The following is a 14,667-nucleotide window of genomic DNA, read 5'->3' as shown; positions in this document are numbered from 1 at the left end:
GTGTGTGCCTGACAGATTGGGACCATCTACTGGAGCTTGGTGAGGTCATCAGTGGGTGCACACTGGAGGCAACAACTCCTCTCTCCCTGAATCATCTGTCAATCTTAATCATGTTAAGTGTTAACACTGCTGAGTGCTATGTGGGATCACAAACTCTAATGATTCACTGACCTACTAAATCATCCTCTTGGGAATAGTGATGCCTGTAAAGTCATATAGATAACTTTTAATCTGTGGAAGACTGTTGTCCTCCCTATTTCCCTAATGGATTATAAATACAAAACAACAACACTTGACTTTATAAGCACAAATGACTAGTCAACCAAGCCAAATATTACTTATTAATGAATCCAATATGAAGGATGCTGGATATACTAGGTCTACTATATATATTCTCAGAATTTCACTTCTACCAAATTTACCCTAGAAAAACATTCACATTGCTGGAATGTATCTCAGCAGTACATGACTTTAACAGATACAATGCCCTAGATTTGTTGCCTACTACCTTAGAGGGTAAGGGAGGAGAGACAAGGAGGGGAAAGGAGAGATATTCATACATCATGTGTCTCAGGAGAATCATACAAAAATGTTCAATCACGGCCAATGAGATGCTCAGCAGGTAAAAGTACTGGCCATCCAGCCTGATGACCTGCCCATTTGAGTTCAATCCCCAAGACCCCACAGTGGACAGAGTGAACCAACGCTGTGCCGCCCTGCCCTCTGCACTCCAGACAGACACCACAATATGCACATGTTCATCCACGGTCACACACAGTATGATCCTAAAAATCTAGCAGGAGTTGTAGTGTATCTAATGGACACCCACTGCGACGTGGCCTACACATTCAGAGCATGAGCATGAAAAAGAATGAGATAGAACTCATAAACATCTACAGCATAGCTCTGCTAAAGCAAAATGGGAAGCTTTCAAAAAGCAAAATGACACTATCTCTAATTAAAATGCATTTCACAAGCACATATATATGTTAAAAAAGATAAAAGCTGTAGAGGAATATATCTTAAACTATTATAAAAAATATTCAGCTCTTTACTTTTTCTTTACAAGTATTACCTGTGTAAATTAAAATCAATGTTTAAATATTAAGACCACAGCAAATCCCATTTGAAACAAGTCCTACTGCATAGCTTTCAAATGGACACTAGGCAAAAAGACTGCCATCACACCATTATAAATAGCTCTCCAAAAGGCCAATTTTCACTTTCAAATAAAATTCACAGTTTAATCAAGGTCAAGGCAATGTTCTGTTGGAATTCTGAAAGTGTTATACTTCGGAAAAGAACAACTAAATTTTCCTGACACCGTTCTGCCACAAAAAAAAGGGGGTGGGGGAGGACTAGTCATGTGCAACTTATACATTTGGCATTTCTAAAAAGGCAAGCTTTAAAATCTAAATTCAGGCTGTACCTTCTAATTCTATCCACTACAGGCTCTTAAACAACCAGAGTACATCAATGAACTTTTAAAAGTATAAAAAATACAGGTATTGTTAATCAGCCCACAAAGTGTCAGGTTTCTGCTATGCAATCCATGGGCATGTTTATATAAACTCTCAGGGAATACAGGAGCTGAGCTCATGGTATAAAACCTCATCTGTGAACCAGAACACACATCTTCTCTTGCTAGGCCAGGAAGAGGAAGAAGACATGCTTAGGACGTTGGAGTTGAGTGTTACACAGGAAGAACACAGACCACAGAGCAACCACGGTAACAAGGAAGGCAGGTGGAGATGCCTCAACAAGGGGTAGGAAATTCTGTGTGTCTGTAAGCACAGCACTCAACAACTGAGGAGCTCGAGGCAAGCCCGAGCCACCTGAGAACAGATCATTGGGCGAGCACTCAAATACAGCAGCACACACACACACACACACACACACACACACACAATCCCAGCACTCTGGGGGAAGAGGATAATCAGGAGCTCAATGGCAGCTTGAGCTATCTTTGAGTTCAGCCATAGGGCAAGTTTGAGGTAATCCTGGGTTACATGATACCCCTGAAAGAAGAAAGACAGAGGAAGAAGAAAGACAAAGATCACTTGTGTGATCATGAATAAGGTAAGCCTTGGATGCATACTGACATCCTGAATCCAGGTAACAAAGAGAAATCGTCTTTTGGTTGATAATAACCTTATTCCAGGCATATTGTTATTATATGCATTCCAATAATTAAACTTACTAATGTATATACATGGAAAACTTCAGATTTTAAAATATTTTAATGAGAAGAATGGACAGGTGTATCAAGAAGAAAGTAAAGTAATATATTCTCAAATGCCTACCCAGCCACCTCTGACTCCACTGCTGTCGTGGTAGGCTATCTCCTTATCTGAAATGCAGAAGAACTGCACTACCAAGGCTTAGATAGCTATGTGGACATGGGAGTTCAAAGATTACCTATCTTAACTCTGAGTCTTTTTGGACAGAAACACTGACATTAGACTACATGTAAGGAAGACATAACAGGTTTTTTTGGCTATCTCAAAGCCCTCCATCCTAGGCACTGTGTAGATGTTCTAAGGACCTCTGAAGTGTACCTGAGGGCCAGCTTCTACTCCAGGACCTCTGAAGCATGCCTGAGGGCCAGCTTCTACTCCAGGACCTCTGAAGTGTACCTGAGGGCCAGCTTCTACTCCAGGACCTCTGAAGTGTGCCTGAGGGCCAGCTTCTACTCCAGGACCTCTGAAGTGTACCTGAGGGCCAGCTTCTACTCCAGGACCTCTGAAGTGTGCCTGAGGGCCAGCTTCTACTCCAGGACCTCTGAAGTGTGCCTGAGGGCCAGCTTCTACTCCAGGACCTCTGAAGTGTACCTGAGGGCCAGCTTCTACTCCAGGACCTCTGAAGTGTACCTGAGGGCCAGCTTCTACTCCAGGACCTCTGAAGTGTGCCTGAGGGCCAGCTTCTACTCCAGGACCTCTGAAGTGTACCTGAGGGCCAGCTTCTACTCCAGGACCTCTGAAGTGTACCTGAGGGCCAGCTTCTACTCCAGGACCTCTGAAGCGTACCTGAGGGCCAGCTTCTACTCCAGGACCTCTGAAGCATGCCTGAGGGCCAGCTTCTACTCCAGGACCTCTGAAGTGTACCTGAGGGCCAGTTTCTACTCCAGGACCTCTGAAGTGTACCTGAGGGCCAGCTTCTACTCCAGAACCTCTGAAGTGTACCTGAGGGCCAGCTTCTACTCCAGGACCTCTGAAGTGTGCCTGAGGGCCAGCTTCTACTCCAGGACCTCTGAAGTGTACCTGAGGGCCAGCTTCTACTCCAGGACCTCTGAAGTGTACCTGAGGGCCAGTTTCTACTCCAGGACCTCTGAAGCGTACCTGAGGGCCAGTTTCTACTCCAGGACCTCTGAAGTGTGCCTGAGGGCCAGCTTCTATTCCAGGACCTCTGAAGTGTGCCCGAGGGTCAGCTTCTATTCCAGGACCTCTGAAGTGTGCCTGAGGGCCAGCTTCTACTCCAGGACCTCTGAAGTGTGCCTGAGGGCCAGCTTCTACTCCAGGACCTCTGAAGTGTGCCTGAGGGCCAGTTTCTACTCCAGGACCTCTGAAGTGTACCTGAGGGCCAGCTTCTACTCCAGGACCTCTGAAGCGTACCTGAGGGCCAGCTTCTACTCCAGGACCTCTGAAGCGTACCTGAGGGCCAGCTTCTACTCCAGGACCTCTGAAGCGTACCTGAGGGCCAGCTTCTACTCCAGGACCTCTGAAGCGTGCCTGAGGGCCAGCTTCTACTCCAGGACCTCTGAAGTGTACCTGAGGGCCAGTTTCTACTCCAGGACCTCTGAAGTGTGCCTGAGGGCCAGCTTCTACTCCAGGACCTCTGAAGTGTGCCCGAGGGCCAGCTTCTACTCCAGGACCTCTGAAGCGTACCTGAGGGCCAGCTTCTACTCCAGGACCTCTGAAGTGTACCTGAGGGCCAGTTTCTACTCCAGGACCTCTGAAGTGTGCCCGAGGGCCAGCTTCTACTCCAGGACCTCTGAAGTGTACCTGAGGGCCAGCTTCTACTCCAGGACCTCTGAAGCGTACCTGAGGGCCAGCTTCTACTCCAGGACCTCTGAAGCGTGCCTGAGGGCCAGCTTCTACTCCAGGACCTCTGAAGCGTACCTGAGGGCCAGCTTCTACTCCAGGACCTCTGAAGTGTGCCTGAGGGCCAGCTTCTACTCCAGGACCTCTGAAGTATACCTGAGGGCCAGCTTCTACTCCAGGACCTCTGAAGTGTACCTGAGGGCCAGTTTCTACTCCAGGACCTCTGAAGTGTGCCTGAGGGCCAGCTTCTATTCCAGGACCTCTGAAGTGTGCCCGAGGGTCAGCTTCTATTCCAGGACCTCTGAAGTGTACCTGAGGGCCAGCTTCTATTCCAGGACCTCTGAAGTGTACCTGAGGGCCAGCTTCTACTCCAGGACCTCTGAAGTGTGCCTGAGGGCCAGCTTCTACTCCAGGACCTCTGAAGCGTACCTGAGGGCCAGCTTCTACTCCAGGACCTCTGAAGCATGCCTGAGGGTCAGCTTTTACTCCAGTAGCCCCACACTGGGGCAGCTCTGATTTGCTCCCTATGGCTTTTTTGCCTCAATTGGTAAAGACCACTGACTTCCTAATATTCGAGTGCCTATCTGATACCCGATGTTTTCTCTGAATCACCTGTGGAACTAGCTGTCTGAGTTCCTCATCAGCTTATTCTAAGAGGTCTAGTCCTTTCTCTTTTAAGTCCCCATTGCTATAGCACAGCAGCCTCTCTCCAAGTGTCTGGGTCTTTCCACAGTGATTAGTTCTGCCACTGAAGCTTTTACTATTTCAGATTTCTTTGTGTAATGGTAAAAAATAATCATCTTTTCACATTATGGTGACAATAGTTATCTTTCAATTAATAACACTGTTAGAATCCAAGCATCTAGGAGGCTAAAGCAAACAGACCAAGGTCAGCCTAAGAAGACCATCTAAAACATGAGGCTTGGGTATAGTTCAGGAGCAGAATACTTTCCTAGCATGTACAAAGCCCTGGGTTATATTCCCACCCCCATAAAACAAACAAACAAAAGCCCTCACTATTGAGTAAATATAAATACCATTCCCCCTTTATAGATGGGAGAAACAAAAAGGTAAGGTTAACTGTAAGCATCTAAAGTCACCCAGTGAATAAACTAAGACCCAGACTTAGCCCCAGTTCTATCCAACTCCAAAGAGTCAATGCTGCTAATACCACCTACTGAACTAAGATCTCTCCATTTCAGAAATCTAAACTCCTCTCAGCAGGGAATGAGTTACACCAGCTCTCATCAACCTACTTTTAGAGGCTGCTAGGCTATCTGAAGACCACACGATGATCCAACCCCACAGTGCAAGGCAGCACCCAAAACTGCCACATCCCAACAAGCTGCCACACCTACAAGGATCCCTACAAGCCACACCTCCACCGTGCACCCTGCCACATGCTGCAATGTGGATAGACCACAAAAGTATTATGAACAAAAAAGGCCACAAGCAAAAGGACAGATAGTAGTACTGAAGAAGACACAAGACATAAGACACAGACTGGAAGGGAAAATACAGAGCTATTATTTGATGGTCACAGAATTTTTTAGATTGTGCAAATCTTCTAGAAACAATATTCATATCACAAATGTTCTAATGTACTGTACTTAATGTCACCAAAGGATATATTTTAGAATGGTTATAATGGTAAAGGTTTTGTGTTCTGTGTAGTAACAAAAGTTTTAATTAAGACGTATGGCTTGTACGCTATTTCTAGTGGATATAGCATTCTAGACATCATGCCCCAGACTCCACAGGCAAGGAGCCCAAAGAGAGGATCAAATTTTTCAGGACAGAGGACATATACACCCTTGGTAAGTGAGCTCACAGTTTGCTGAGTGTCTCTAATGAACTCTGACAAGTTAACCCCACGAGGAGAAAGGATTGGTAAACTACTATGCTTCTATTCAGCATACACATTCTCACCTACTGCAGGATGGATCTATAAAGCACCAGAATATTTGGGGCAATTTATCTACATGTGCTTTTGAGCAGCATATGCAGAATACCCCCTAACAAGCACAATCAGCTTTGAGCTGAGGGCGCCTCTGATACGCAACTATACAAAGTAGTATGGCAACAGAAAAGAAAACAAACACAATGTTCTTTATCATCTTATGGCTCTCTACCTTCAGAGTTTCATTGTGTGTGTGTGTGTGTGTGTGTGTGTGTGTGTGTGTGTGTGTGTGTGTGACTGAGTCCACAGCTCACCAACTGCGGCTAGTCTTGCTGTCCACCCTCTTCCCAGGGCTGCGTGTCTGTCTCCTAGGTCTGTGATTACAGGAGGCGGAAACGCCTGCCCAACTTATCTGTGTAGCTCCGGGGATCCAAACCCTGGTGCGCACACTGTACTCCAGGACCTCTGTTGTTCACCACCCGCCTCTCTCTTGCAGCCTTCACTCTGCCGGAGCCAGACTGCTCTGCTCTAGCGGTAATAGTCAGCACATTTCTTAAAGCAACAAAAAAGTATAACAAACTTTTATTGGATTATATAAGCTTTTGAGCCACCCTTGTCACAACATAATACACCTTTAGATGTTACCTACCTGTATTGATAATTCATCTCTTTTTACTGTTAAGTAATATTCAGCATCTAGATGTATCACTATTTAGCCATTCCCTGGTCAAAGAAACTGAGATAGTTTTCACTTCTCTTGTTTTTAAAAAAAAAAAAAAAAAAAAAAGCCAGGCGGTGGTGGCGCACGCCTGTAATCCCAGCACTCTAGGAGGCAGAGGCAGGCGGATTTCTGAGTTCAAGGCCAGCCTGGTCTACAGAGTGAGTTCCTGGACAGCCAGGGCTACACAGAGAAACCCTGACTCAGAAAAACAACCCCCCCTCCAAAAAAAAGAAGCTGTTCATTCCATCTTTTTTATTAATTATGTTATCTATTTACATTTCAAATGTTGTCCCTCTTCCCGGTCCCTCCCCACCAGCCTTCATTCCATCTTTTTATTTGTTTGGTTTTTTTTAATTTATTTATTATTATATGTAAGTACACTGTAGCTGTCTTCAGACACTCCAGAAGAGGGCATCAGATCTTGTTACGGATAGTTGTGAGCCACATTTGGCTGCTGGGATTAGAACTCAGGACCTTCAGAAGAGCAGTTGGTGCTCTTAACGGCTGAGCCATCTCTCCAGCCCCCTCATTCCATCTTAACAACTTTTGTTCTATATGTTTTGTGTACATGTGTGTGAGTGTGAGGGTGTCTGATCCCCTGAAGCTGACCAGTTGTGAGCTGCCATGTGTGTTCCGGGAACTGAACCCAGGTCCTCTTAGAACAGCAGCCAGGGCTCTAACCACTTCGCCATCTTTCAGCTCCTCCTTCCATTTTAAACTGATGTTTTTCTTGTTGTTGAATTTCATATATGATTACATAATATAGAAAAGTCTTTTCTCTCTTTCTGCCAGTCTGTGACTTCTCTTTTATGTCAGAAATATCTCTCAAAAGCAGTTAAGACTTTGGGAGAAGTCCAGTTTATCTTTTTTAATGTTTCTCTCTCTTTTTTTTTTTTTTATTATACACTCAAAGAACTGGTAAGATTGTCTCTCACTGGCTAGATGGTCTTGAATAATCCAGTCCAGAAAGGTCACTTATTGTGACCTAATTGAGTCCATGTCCTTTGTCTAGAGACGGGAGAAGGGCTGCGAGCTGGCACACCCTCAGATCAGACCAGACTGCGATGGTCTAAACACACACAGCAGCCCCAAGCACCCTGACTGAGCTCTCAGCCACCCCAGCAGAACCGCTGGGACCCACGCTGCCTTCAAGAGATTAGCCCTGCTTCATTTGTGAAGCCCAGGTTGGGGTGGGATTCAGGGCCATCTTCCTCCCTCAGCTGCCAAGGGCTGAGACTGAAAACACAGCTTTTTACAGCCAAAGCCTCAGCAGCCCCAACAGATGAGGATGACCACATCCAATACACAAATTAAAGAGTAATGGTGACAAACTAAGGGAAAGCTTTCTTTAGTGCGGCCACAGGGAAAAGAAATGCATCAAAGGGTCCGGTTACCAAGCCCCTCTCTGGAGTACTTGACATGAGCTTTGGCTTACACAGAGAACTGAGACACGGGACAAGAAGTGTTCGTAATTAAGCAAATGTTGGTCTAGGTGATCACCTTGGTCACTGTCTATAAATTATTACTATTAATCACTTCTATCACCTGAGAGGACTGATCTGGCTCTGTTCACCCTCTTGGATGAGTGCCCTGAGGAGAATTTCCCAGAATCCAGAGTGACTGCAAGCTTAGAAGAAGGACTTGTGCCTTGGGCCTTGAAGATGAAATGAAGTAGGAAGTGTCAAGCAAAAACCTGACCCACAGGAGAGATAGCCAAACACAATTAAGATAGAAATGGCAGGCCTTCATCCTGCCTTTTAATTGCCTTGTGGGCCCAGCAGAGGAGTTGTGAGCAAGTCATTTCAGGGTCACTGGCAAGACCCTTCAGTCTGCGCCCTCCCCCTTCCCCTTCCCCTCCCCTCCCCCTCCCCCTCTCTTCTCTGTGGTTTGTTGTTATTCTGGAGGTGTTTCATGGTATCACAGCTAAAATCCCTTTGCTAAACCAAAAGTCACAAAAACGTTTTTGTGATAGTTTAATCCTTTTTAAATCAATTTTCACCTATTATGTAAGACATACAAGGTATCAATTACTTTTTTTTTTAATTTTTACTACTTGATCCAAAGTGGTATTACAAAGTCGTGTTGATTCAAAGCTTAGCTCTCACCTCAAAACAAAGCTGTTTGTTCTAAGTGTGAGTGCACAGACTGGAAACAGACTTAGCTAAGTTAGCTTGAATAACAAGTGTCAATGAAGATGTGGGAGCATGAATTTTTATGGTCAGAGACAAATACATCAGAGCATTTCCCAAATATGCTGCTGAGGATGTCAGGCCAGGGGACCACGGCCAAATGGACAACATTTGCCTATGGATCTTTAAATGTTCTCTAATGACAATATCAGCTTTGGGGACCATAGAAGCAGGTGACCTGATAAGGTAATGTATTCTAAAGGTTATACCTAATAGTTGATAGGATATTAGGAAAGCTATTGAAGGTAGGTGCTTAAGAAAACTAAAATTGGGCTGGAGAGATGGCTCAGTGGTTAAGAGCACTGACTGCTCTTCCAGAGGTCCTGAGTTCAATTCCCAGCAACCACATGGTGGCTCACAACCACCTGTAATGGGATCTGATGCCCTCTTCTGGTGTGTCTGAAGATAGCAACAGTACACTCATAAAAATAAAATAAATAAATCTTAACAAAAAGAAAAGAAGACTAAAATTCTAGCTTCATATCTGCATTATTGCAGCTCCACAACCACAAAGTTCCAACGAGTCAATCCGCCTTATAAAATCTCCAACACAGGTGTGGTGGGGCTGGGGTAGATTGCAGTTTACACTACACACATATTTTCTGAGTATCTACATTGGTCTGGGATGTAAGAATAAAGAGATAATTATAAAGAATAATTATATATATATTTGGTTTTTCAAGACAGGGTTTCTCTGTAAAGCCCTGGCTGTCCTGGAACTCACTCTGTAGACCAGGCTGGCCTCGAACTCAGAAATCCACCTGCCTCTGCCTCCCAAGTGCTGGGATTAAAGGCATGCACCACCACTGCCCGGCAACATATTTTTAAGAAAGCAAAAAAATCATGGTATATTCCTGTGAATTTAGCACTTTAGAGGTGAGGTAGAAGATGGGGTTCAATGCTGATCTTGAACTATGGGGAGTTCAAAGCCGGCCTATGCTGGCATGGTACTCTGTCTCAGAGAAACACACAAAGGGCAAGTTGAAAGGCCCTACACACCAGGTGGTGGTAAGAATGCAACACTCCTGTGGTAAGTGTACACCATTCGTAAGCAAGATTCATTTCCACTCAGACCACAAGGCCAAACCAGGGCTACCTTATTAAATCCTGTATGGAACCAGGCAAAATATGCATGTATGCATATTAAACATCGACAAGTTATTCAAAGTGTGAACTCTTCATTTCTCAGTTGATGATACAATAAGATGACCAACAGGGAGAAAAAATTTACAAACCCTCTCTTCCATTTTTCCTTCTATAGTCAGGGTTTCTATTTCTGCACAAACATCATGACCAAGAAGCAAGTTGGGGAGGAAAGGGTTTATTCAGCTTACAGTTCCAAATTGCTGTTTGGAACTGTAGGACCAAAGGAGGTCAGGACTGGAACTCAAGCAGGTCAGGAAGCAGGAGCTGATGCAGAGGCCATGGAGGGATGTTTCCCCTGGCTTGCTCAGCCTGCTCTCTTATAGAACCCAAGAATATAAGCCCAGAGATGGAACCACCCACAAGGGGCCCTCACCCCTTGAGCACTAATTGAGAAAATGCCCCACAGCTGAATCTCATGGAGGCACTTCCCCAACTGAAGCTCCTTTCTCTGTGGTAACTCCAGCCTGTGTCAAGTTGACACAGAAAACCAGCCAATACAAGAGCTAATCAATACCTACAAAGAACTAAAAAAGTTAGACTCCAGAAAACCAAATAACCTTATTAAAAAATGGGGAATGGAGCTAAACCAAGAATTCTTAACTGAGGAATTCCAAATGGCTGAGAAGCACCTAAAGAAATGTTCAACATCCTTAGTCATCAGGGAAATGCAAATCCAACAACCCTGAGATTCCACCTCATCACCAGTCAGAATGACTAAGATCAAAAATTTAGGTGACAGCAGATGCCAGCAAGGATGTGGAAAAGAAAGAACACTCTTCTCCATTGCTAGTGGGACTGCAAGCTGGTACAACCCCTCTGGAAATCAGTCTGGCAGTTCCTCAGAAAATTGGCCCTGAGGACCCAGCTATATCACTCCTGGGCATATACCCAGAAGATGCTCCAACATGTAATAAGGACACAGGCTCCACTATGTTCATAGCAGCCTTATTTATAACAGTCAGAAGCTGGAAACAATCCAGATGTCCCTCAACTAAGGACTGGACCACCAACCAAAGAATACACATAGATGGACCCATGGCGCTGGCTGCATATGTGGTAGAGGGATAGTCTTGTTGGACATCAGTGGGAGGAGAGGCCCTTGGGCCTGAGGGTGTTTGATGCCCCCAGTGTAGGGGATGTAGGGAGAGAGGACTGGAGTGTGTGGGTGGGGAGCACCCTCATAGAGGCAGGGTCAGGGGAAAGGTGATAGGGAGTTTCCAAAGGGGAGACCTGGAAAAGGAAAAACATTTGAAATGTAAATAAAGAAAATATCCAATCCAAAAAGGGGGAAAAAAAAGAAACATATTGCATGTGGAAACTGTACCCCTTGCTTTTAAAACAGAAAGTATGGATAGCTAACCTGCTCAAAACCAAGTTCTTGTGCCAAAATAGCACTCCCCAGTGGCACACCTCACTTTGAACACCTTCAACATTTTGGCAATAAGTTTTAAAGTGGGATACAAACCAGCACAGGCTGAGGGTGTGGCTCAGAGGGAGAAGACTGATCACCCAGCATATATAAGGACCCTGGGTTCAGTCTACAGCATCTGGGGATGAAGATTGGGGGGAATACTTTTTTGATATTTATTTAAGTATGTGAGTACACTGTAGCTATCTTCAGACACCCCAGAAGAGTACATTGGTTCCCATTACAGACGGTTGTGAGCTGTTGTGAGCTGAAACCCATTACCATGTGGTTGCTGGAATTTGAACTCAGTACCTCAGAGCAGTCAGTGCTCTTAACCACTGAGCCACCTCTCCAGCCTGGGCAGATACTTCTGTTAATGTTACTAATACCTGGCATTTCTGAAAACATCAGAATCATCACAACTCTCTTCTGTACTAGTTTGCAGCTTCCTGCCTTTTCTTACCTTTCAGGGAAAGAAAAGCAAACACTGTCACTTTGTCTTGATGGGTCTTACGATTCTAATGGATTTAATCAGACCCTGGAGGGCCATCTGTCTCTATACACTTGCCTTAAATACATTTACTTGAGCTCCCTAAAAAGTGGTTTCACAGCATATAGAAAAGCCATAGGACTATAAATTACTATTCAAATGACATTCCCTAGAAACAATCTATTTAGGTAGAAATGTACAAAGATTTATTTATTTTATTTGTATGTATATGTGCCTGCATGAATTTATAGATACCATGTGTATATAAGTCCCCATGGGAGACAGAAGAAGGCATCTGGTCCCCTGGAACTGGCGGTATATGTGGTCATAAGCCACCAGATATAGATGCTGGGAATCAAACCCAGGTCCTCTGTAAGAGCAGCCAATGCCCTTAACCACTGAGCCATCTCTTTAGCCCAAAGGTAGAAACTTTCAAACATATAAGCCAAGACCTGTTATTTTCTACTCAACAGAAGAAATAAATAAGCCAGGAGTTTGGCCTCCTTGTGAAGTCTGAGAACAAAGGAAGAAAGTCACAAGGAGAAGCACGCTGGCTAACTGCTGCCCTCCTGCTGGCAAGGCACCACCTTCAGACAAAGCATTTAATCCAGTGCTTCAAAATGTCTTCATCTGCAATCCGTTTTGACAGTTCAAATGTCTCAAACGGGACCATTTATTGACAAGAAACCCGTATCAACAAGAGAGAACATGGCTAAGCAATCCATTTTGACAGTTCAAATATCTCAAACGGGACCATTTATTGACGAGAAACCCATATCAACAAGAGAGAACATGGCTAAACATTGAAAACATGTCTGACCATAAACTTACAATCTGAACATGGTGTTTCCAATGCGTGGCCCCTGCATCCCTAACTCTGAAAGGGGAGCATCATTCTCTTACTTACAACAATGCTTCATAAGGAACAGACTATGTGCTAAACTCGGCCTAGACACAACAGAATCAAAAGGAGGATTTGGTATTTTATTATTTTTTTGTTGTTGTTTTTTGTTTTTGTTTTTGTTTTTGTTTTCCGAGACAGGGTTTCTCTGTGTAGCCCTGGCTGTCCTGGAACTCACTCTGTAGACCAGGCTGACCTCGAACTCAGAAATCCACCTGCCTCTGCCTCCCAAGTGCTGGGATTACAGGCATGCGCCACCACCTGGCAGGATTTGGTATTTTAGAATTTGCTTTATTTTTTCTATTCGTTTACTTATTGGTATTTTGTATTTGTATTTTCAAGATGGGGGTCACACTATGTAGCTCTGGCTATCCTGCAAACCTCCTGTGTAAATCAGGTTGGCCCTGAACTCAGAGTGGCCTTCCTGATGCTGGGCTCAAAAGTCTGGGCCACCACACATGTTGCCATGATCTTATCTTGTAATATAAGAGCGGTAACAGAGGGCTGGAGAGGTGGCTCAGTGGGTAAGAGCACTGACTGCTCTTCCAAATGTCCTGAGTTCAAATCCCAGCAACCACATCGTGGCTTACGACCATCCGTAATGAGATCTGACGCCCTCTTCTGGTGTGTCTGAGGACAGCTACAGTGTACTTACATATAATAAATAAATAAATCTTTAAAAAAAAAAAAAAAGAGCGGTAACACAAGTAGTCTTGCCTATGTCTTTTCCAAGATAAAGAAAATATAAATAACAGATTATAGCAGTATTATTGGAGGGCATGGCAAGTGCCGCATGATCCATCTTCAGTTGGCTTCAAATTCCCAGCCAGCTTCCCTGGTATTGGGACTGCAAGTGTGAGTCATGAGACCCTACTTACTAAAATTAAATTTTAGTGCAATCTTACTACTGAAAATGTTATAAGGACAAATACCATTCTACCTTATTACCAGGTCACCAAAACCTATAAGAATTCAAACTCCTAGGACCCAAGGTAAAAGAAAATAAACTGACTCCTTAAAGTTATTCTCTGACTTCCACACAAGCACCATGACGCATGCCTACACACAGGAACATACACTCATAAACACATATAATAACAATGATTATATATATATATATATATATATGTGTGTGTGTGTGTGTGTGTGTGTGTATGTACATGTAGTATACGTGTGTATGTATGTGTATGTATATGTGTGTGTATGTGTATGTATATATGTGTGTATGGATGTGTATGTATATGTGTGTGTGTGTATGAATGGATGGATGGATAGATAGATAGATAGATAGATAGATAGATAGATAGATAGATATAGCTATAGATATAGATATAGATATAGATATATAGATCTGGGGAGCAGAGGGCTCAGTACCCAGAGGGCTCAGTCCAGCTAACAGCACCATCTCCAAAAACTGGCCATGGGCTTCTTCTCTCACTTATAGTTCTAAATAGTCCATCATACTACATTTAAGGAAAGTAAGTTCTGTATCAAGGCAAATCTTAGAAAGCAATGCTGAAATCGTCCCCAACAAATCAACAATCTCAAGCATGAGTGCCCAGTGTCAGGGTCAAAGAAACTCAGGGCAGATAGCTAAGGAGTCTATTTCCAGCGCAAGCCAGCAGCCGGCCTCTGGGTCCTTACATGAGCTCCTTCTGCTCTTCTCCCATTGTCTTCCCACACCTCCCTGCACTAAGCTTCTCCAGCCCTTTCCTTCTCTCTTGCCTTTCCACAGCTTCTGATTCCTAGGTAACAATGGCACTCTTGCCCTCCTTTTTTGTCTGCGCCCCCCAACCCCTCCCCCCACCCACATCCCTGCCAGCCCGCGCCCCCCCACCCCCCACCCCCCTCCCACCCCCGTCTCTCCTCATC

The 14,667-nt window shown here is 44.4% G+C and overlaps 1 protein-coding gene and 1 long non-coding RNA gene across 10 annotated transcripts in view; both read right to left on the bottom strand.

Annotated features, from left to right (window-relative positions):
- Window positions 1–14,667, bottom strand: part of Srpk2 (SRSF protein kinase 2) — a 178,298-nt gene that overhangs the window by 124,803 nt on the left and 38,828 nt on the right. The window lies entirely within an intron of this gene.
- LOC127678261 (uncharacterized) lies at window positions 2,632–2,937 on the bottom strand. The gene is made up of 3 exons (XR_007976544.1): window positions 2,897–2,937; window positions 2,741–2,818; window positions 2,632–2,701 (listed from the first exon to the last, which is right to left on the bottom strand). It is a non-coding gene; the product is annotated as an uncharacterized LOC127678261 (long non-coding RNA).

This window comes from Apodemus sylvaticus, chromosome 2 (genome assembly GCF_947179515.1).
Source record: "Apodemus sylvaticus chromosome 2, mApoSyl1.1, whole genome shotgun sequence".
NCBI lineage: Eukaryota > Metazoa > Chordata > Mammalia > Rodentia > Muridae > Apodemus > Apodemus sylvaticus.
The sequence above is the reverse complement of the archived record's forward strand: the minus strand, read 5'-3'. Positions and strand labels throughout refer to the sequence as shown.